Below are 6,134 nucleotides of genomic sequence, written 5' to 3'. Positions count from 1 at the left end.
TTAGAGACTCAAGGATGGTGATTTGGTTCTTTCTAAGTTCTTTATCAGTCTGTATTTGTCCCAGCTTCCTCTCTCTTCAAGTCTTTTAGGAAGACAATAGGGGGCAGGAGCTTGCTGTCTTCTCAGTAATTTACACAGTGATCTGACAGCCCAAGCCTGAAAGACAGTCTCATGCCATTGTCTATTTGTGGCTGGAAGTCCTGGGTAGACTGCTTGTTGAGACTCTCGAGAGACAGAATCTGATTGACATTTGTTTGAACCTGACCACACAAATTACTGGTTAGCCACCATATTGGTTGCTGTTGTTTCTGACAGTTAGTTGTTCCATGTCTGGTCAGCACTGGCAGTCATGTGAGAACCATGCAGTCTGTAATTCTGTCCTTTTTCTGGAATTATGAGCATCTAAAAATTCATCATAAAATATAAATAGCAGAATGTCTCCATATGTACATTTATTTCATCTCATGGAATCCAAAGTCTCACATATCATGTTACATCCCAAACTGAAATTATGATCTCTCCACACCCCAGCCCTCCTTCTGTGTCCATGACTGTGATCTCAGTGGGTGGCACCATCAACCCTGTGGTTATCCAAATATAATGAGTGTTTTGCCCTTCAGTCTTTCATCTACTCCATCCCTTATATCTAAATAAACATCAAGTCTTATTGATTTTACCTCCCAAATATCTCTTGAGTCCATCCCACTCTATGTAAGCCTCCAATACTATCTTGGATCAGGCAATTATATTCTTGACCAGTTTGCCTTATCAGCCTTCTAACTGAACTCCTCATCTTTCTCCTTCCTGATACTTCCCATAGAGCATCGAGACAAATCTGATTATGTGACCCCCTGCTTAAAACCTTTCAGTAGCAGTCCAGTGTTCCAACCCCTCTGTGATGTGACTTCTGCCTACTTCTCCAGCCTCCCTGTTTGACTTCACTCTTAAATAGGTCCTTTCTAGATAGTTTTTCAGCTCCCAGAATTTCAATTTCTTTAGATGCACCGTACCCAACACCTCTCCAGGAGTCCCTCCTTGACCTGTCTTCAAATGAATTAGTATGCTTTCTGTGTGTTCCTATAAGGAACTTACCATTATTATAGTTCCTATCATTCTGTATTGCAAGTGCCTATTCCCTTGCCTGTCTGTGTCTTTTTAAGGTGGATGTGGTGGTAAATGGCTATAATCCCAGTACACAGGAATTCCAGAAACCAAAACAAAAAAACAAAAAAAAAAAAAAAAAGAAAAAAGAAAGATACAAATTGTATGTCCTTGGGTCATTACTAAATGTTAAGAAAAAAAAAAGTAAAGAAGAAACGACACTCTTATTTACTTATAAGGACACGTGCCTAAAATATAGTAAGTGTCTTATCTGTTGGCTAGTGGCTGTGGTTGGTTCCTGTTAGGAAAACCCCATGGTTGGAAAGTAGGTCCCCATCTCTGGTAGCAGAGAAAGGACAAGAAGTATCGTGCTCTAGAGAAAGATGTGCCTCCAGTGGTGAAATCGGAGAACTTAGAAGATACTGACATTGTTAGGAAAACAGTTAAGAGCCTGTTCCAGGAGCCTGTAACTGCCACTTGGACACAAGGGAGGGGGTGACTTTTTGTTCCAACCATTAATGTAGGTATTATGGCCCTTAAGTGGTGATTTATAATGTTCCTAATGGCAGTGCACATAGCTGGGGCCGAGTGAAGATTAGATACAACACAGTGAGCTCAGTAAGCAGCTACAAAAACATCATTGGCCAGGGAAAAGTTAGGTACAGGATGACCTGATTTTCTAGAGAACAGCATGGCAAGGTAGGCCAAGCAGAGAGAGAAAATCAGGGGCTAGGATGGATGACAGAATAAATACAGAATGGATTAAGTGGCGACTGCCTGTGAAGAGTGAAGTCCGTCCATCTTACAGCACTATTCTAGCTATCTGTATTTCCGGCACCACTCAGAGTCTCCCTACCTAATCAATAAGACCACCACTGGTGTTGTTGTTTTATTATTATTATTTTAGTGCCAGGAAATCAGAGCATATTAGCAACAAAAGTGCTTCACAGACAGGGAGTAGATAGCTTCAGGAAAAAAAAGACATTAATTAAACTAGGTTATATCCAGAAAACCCAAGCCACCAGCAGGTGCATGGTGACAGATGCATCCTGCCACTTGTATTATCAGTTTTCTAGAAAGGAAAAGAAAAGTGACACCAAAAACAAATGGCTTACCAATGACAGCCTTGCCTACAGGTAGATCTCAAACAGGCTGAAGTTCCTTTGCTGGGTCCAAGACTTTAGGGCTGAATTAAAAGCTCCCTAAATGCTGAGAGAACAGTTCTACAGATAAACATGTGTTCACATAATTGATCTAACAGTGAGGAAATTTAAGACCTATGTTTCTCAGCGTTTTGCCCAAAACCACTCCATATCAATCCTGCCAGGACTGACACTGCATTCCCTCACATCCAATCTGCCAGCTCTGTCTGTCCCTGTTGCTGTCTCCAGCCCACCCCTACCAGTCTTCTCCATCCCATCTACTCTTCAGATTACTGCAAAGAAAGTCTCCAACAGCCTGTAATGTGGTGCTCATTTTGGAAGGGCCCTGCCCTGAGCCCTGGAGGAAGGAATGCTGCATAGTGAAGCCAAGGAGATTCTGAACACACATCCCTGCCAGGTTCCTAACTGTGTTTGTTAGCATTAGCTCCTACTCTCTGTGTCCAATCACCTTCCCACACTGGCATCAATATTTCAGTCCTATTTATCCAAAGAAATCTTTACAAAACCTCCAAAGGATCGGGCTGGGAGAACTCATCGGCAGAACACATGGAGGCTTACAAGATGCACAAGAGTTCATTTAGGTGATGAGACAGCAGCCCACCCCAGCTCCAGGGTGAGATCTCATGCTCAGGATGCTTCTTAACTTTATCCCATGTGTCTCTTCATCTGGCTGCTTATTTGTATCCTTTAAAATATTCTTACAGCCGGGCATTGGTGGCGCACGCCTTTAATCCCAGCACTCAGGAGGCAGAGGCAGGCGGATCTCTGTGAGTTCGAGGCCAGCTTGGTCTCTAGAGCGAGTGCTAGGATAGGCTCCAAAGCTACACAGAGAAACCCTGTCTCCAAAAAACCAAAAAATAAAATAAAATAAAATATTCTTACAATAAAGCAGCAAATGTCTTTCCCTGGGTTTCCTGAGTTCTTTGAGCCCCTCTAGCAAATTAATCAACACAAAGAAGGGGTCATGAGAATGCCTTTCTGATCTGTAGCCAGTTGATCAGAAGTTCCAAAGGCCCAAGCTTGCAGCTGGTACCTCATCTGGGTACAGTCTTGGGGCATGAGCCCAGAGTCGAGGAGATCTGCTGCTATGGCCGGACTGACAGCACTGGAACAGAACTGACTTAGAGGGTCTCCCTCTAGCATCTGCTCCAGGAGTGATTGCTGCTGGCCAGTGGAGGCAAAACCAGCACATTCATAGAAGGATCTGTGTTGTGACATGCCATAGGTGAAACTGAGTTTAAGGTTTGCTTTCTTCTACAATATCAGACCCCTACAATTCATTCTCCCCACACAACAGATTCCTGTATTTGTAACTCATTCAGAACTATGTTTTGGGGGAAGGGCTCTGTAGAGATGGCTCAACTGTTAAGAGCATGCACTGCTCTTAATAGAGGACTTGAGTTCAACTTCCAGCACCAACATCTGGCATCTCACAATTACCTGTTACTACAGCTTTATTCTGGACTCCACTGCACTGCTTTCATGGGCACACATCACCCCTATGCACACAACACACACACACACACACACACACACACACACACACACACACACACACACGATTAAAAAGAAAAGAACATGTAAACAAGAAAAAGGCCTTCAAATATGTATTAGGGAGACTCTGAAACCACAATTACCCATGTTTTCTTTTTGAAGAATATGTCAAAGAAATCTCAGACATCATAATATATCCCTCATTTTGTATCTCCAACTTCTACAGGCTTTAACCTAAAAAAAAAATCATGGTATCATTGCACCTAACAAAATAAATACTAATATTATTGAGTTCCTGGGTTTGTTCCAAAGATGTTTTGAAAGGATGTAAATGAGATGGGACACAGTGCTTGCTCTCCTCCCTCAGGCTCTTTTATTCTGTAACAGCCCTCCTCCTGTGTGTTCGTGTCATTGTTCTCTTTGAAATATAAACTGAGATCCTTCTTGGGATTCATAAATGTGATGATTGAGTTTTCGTGTCACCATGAGGGATAGGCTTCTCTCAGACTGTGTTACAACATCAGGACATTACTTGTCTGACATGTTAAAAAGGAAAGAAATAAAATACAATGGGATCCAGTCAGTCTAGGCTTAACTACTGGCTCCCAACAGACTCTTATTCTTGCAGATAGCTTAAAAACCCAAACCCTCACCACACCCTAGGCCCCTCCTGATGGCTGCCTGGCCACTTCTCAAAGGCTTTCCAGCACAGTCCATTCCAAAGCTGTTTTTACCCAGGATTCTGTACTTACTTTCCAGCTGCCCAGAAAGCTTTATCCTCTTCACAGCTTGTGGAAGTGGTGTCACGCCCAGGTGCCTGGTAGGAGATAGATGACTTCCTTGATGCCCTGTTATAAATGAGCTCTTCTTCCTCAGGGCTGCCCTCCACCACACCATCTTGTTCCCATTTCTTCGTGGAGTTTATTACTGTCTGAAATTACATTCTCCTTAATGCATTTGCTGCCCTGTGGAATGGGATGTTAGAATACAAGTTTCTTGGCCAAACACTGAAGAAATAAATGTGAACTATCAAGGCTAGGTAACCATCTATAAAAATCTAAAAAAAAAAAAAAAAAAGAAACGGTCATGAATCCTTCCCTGATTATTGGTGCCTTCAGCTAGATCAAAAACTGCAGGAAAACAAAAGGAAGATTTTTTGGAAGATTTTTGGAAGATTTCCCTGGAAGGAGCTGTTGCTGTTCTGCGAGGCAGGTGGGTATTGAAGAGGCAGGGCCATTCAGAGACCTTACAATCTGCTTTCCATGGCTAGTGAGATGAGAGATACACATCAGACATGAGACTGTATTTGAGTCTTGCCTAAGAAGACTAAAGTTGGTATCCTGGGAAAACAGGAGAGCTCAGTCTGCAGCTACAAAGCCTGCTGTGCTCAGAGATGTTCAAGTATTTACTATAGATCCATGCAGACCGTCTCAGTCTATTTTTGGGCCATTAGATCTGAATACTTGAGACTAAGAAGTCAATAAAGAATAGAACTCTTGGTCTCAATGTGGTGGAAGCTGGGAAGCTAAAAATCAAAGTGCTGGCAGGTTTGGGTATGTCATGATTATCCATTCCCTATTATTCACATGACAGCTTGAGTACAGCACACTTTGGAGGGAGGAGAGGGAGAAAGGCCATTTTCCACATGGCAGAAGAACAAACTAGAGGCCTGTTCCCACAAGTCCATCTCATAGCAGCATTAATCTTGTTACAGGCAGAGCTAAAGTCCCTGAAGTCCACCTCTCATGTCTGTAGAACTGAGAATAAAATTTCCAGCACATAAAGTTGAGATACACACAAAGTATACCCCGAGCCATGCAAGAATTATCAAGACAGGATTGCTGGGTTCTGGGTTCCTAGAGGTGCAACGACCCCAGCTAAGGCCTGTTCTTTCCTACAAGCTGAGGAAGAGCAAGCATCACTGACCAGAAGCATACAGAGAGACTCAGCTTGAAGCCCCAGACACAAAGAACAGCACACATCCTCACCACCCCCCCACACACACATATAAACTCCACCTTCTATAGGAAGTAAAGTACTAGCCAGGGAGAGGGGCAGATAAGAAGGATGTAAATAAGAGGAAGCAGAATCTGGCTATATCCATGTTCCAAGAGTCCGAAGGTGTTCTATGAGAGACCGTAATTCAAAGGTGCTGATTCAACTTCTGGTTGAAGAATTGAAGGATCTTTTTAAAATATATAATCCTTTTCAGAGTTCCAGCAGTGCAATCAGTGTGTGTGTGTGTGTGTGTGTGTGTGTGTAATACCTTTCTCTTTATTTTATTTTATTTTATGCTTTAGATTTTTTAGACAGGGTCCCAGGTTATTCTAGGCTGGTCTCTAACTCACTGTATAGCCAGAGATGACAATGAATTGC

The 6,134-nt window shown here is 42.7% G+C and overlaps 1 non-coding gene across 1 annotated transcript; it reads left to right on the top strand.

The window, feature by feature from the left end:
- Window positions 1-4,195: 4,195 nt before the first annotated feature.
- Window positions 4,196-4,300, top strand: LOC113833234. Its single transcript, XR_003480801.1, has one exon. It is a non-coding gene; the product is annotated as a small nucleolar RNA U13 (small nucleolar RNA).
- Window positions 4,301-6,134: the final 1,834 nt, after the last annotated feature.

Source organism: Cricetulus griseus (assembly GCF_003668045.3).
Source record: "Cricetulus griseus strain 17A/GY chromosome 1 unlocalized genomic scaffold, alternate assembly CriGri-PICRH-1.0 chr1_0, whole genome shotgun sequence".
NCBI lineage: Eukaryota > Metazoa > Chordata > Mammalia > Rodentia > Cricetidae > Cricetulus > Cricetulus griseus.
This window is presented reverse-complemented; position numbering and strand designations above follow the sequence as displayed.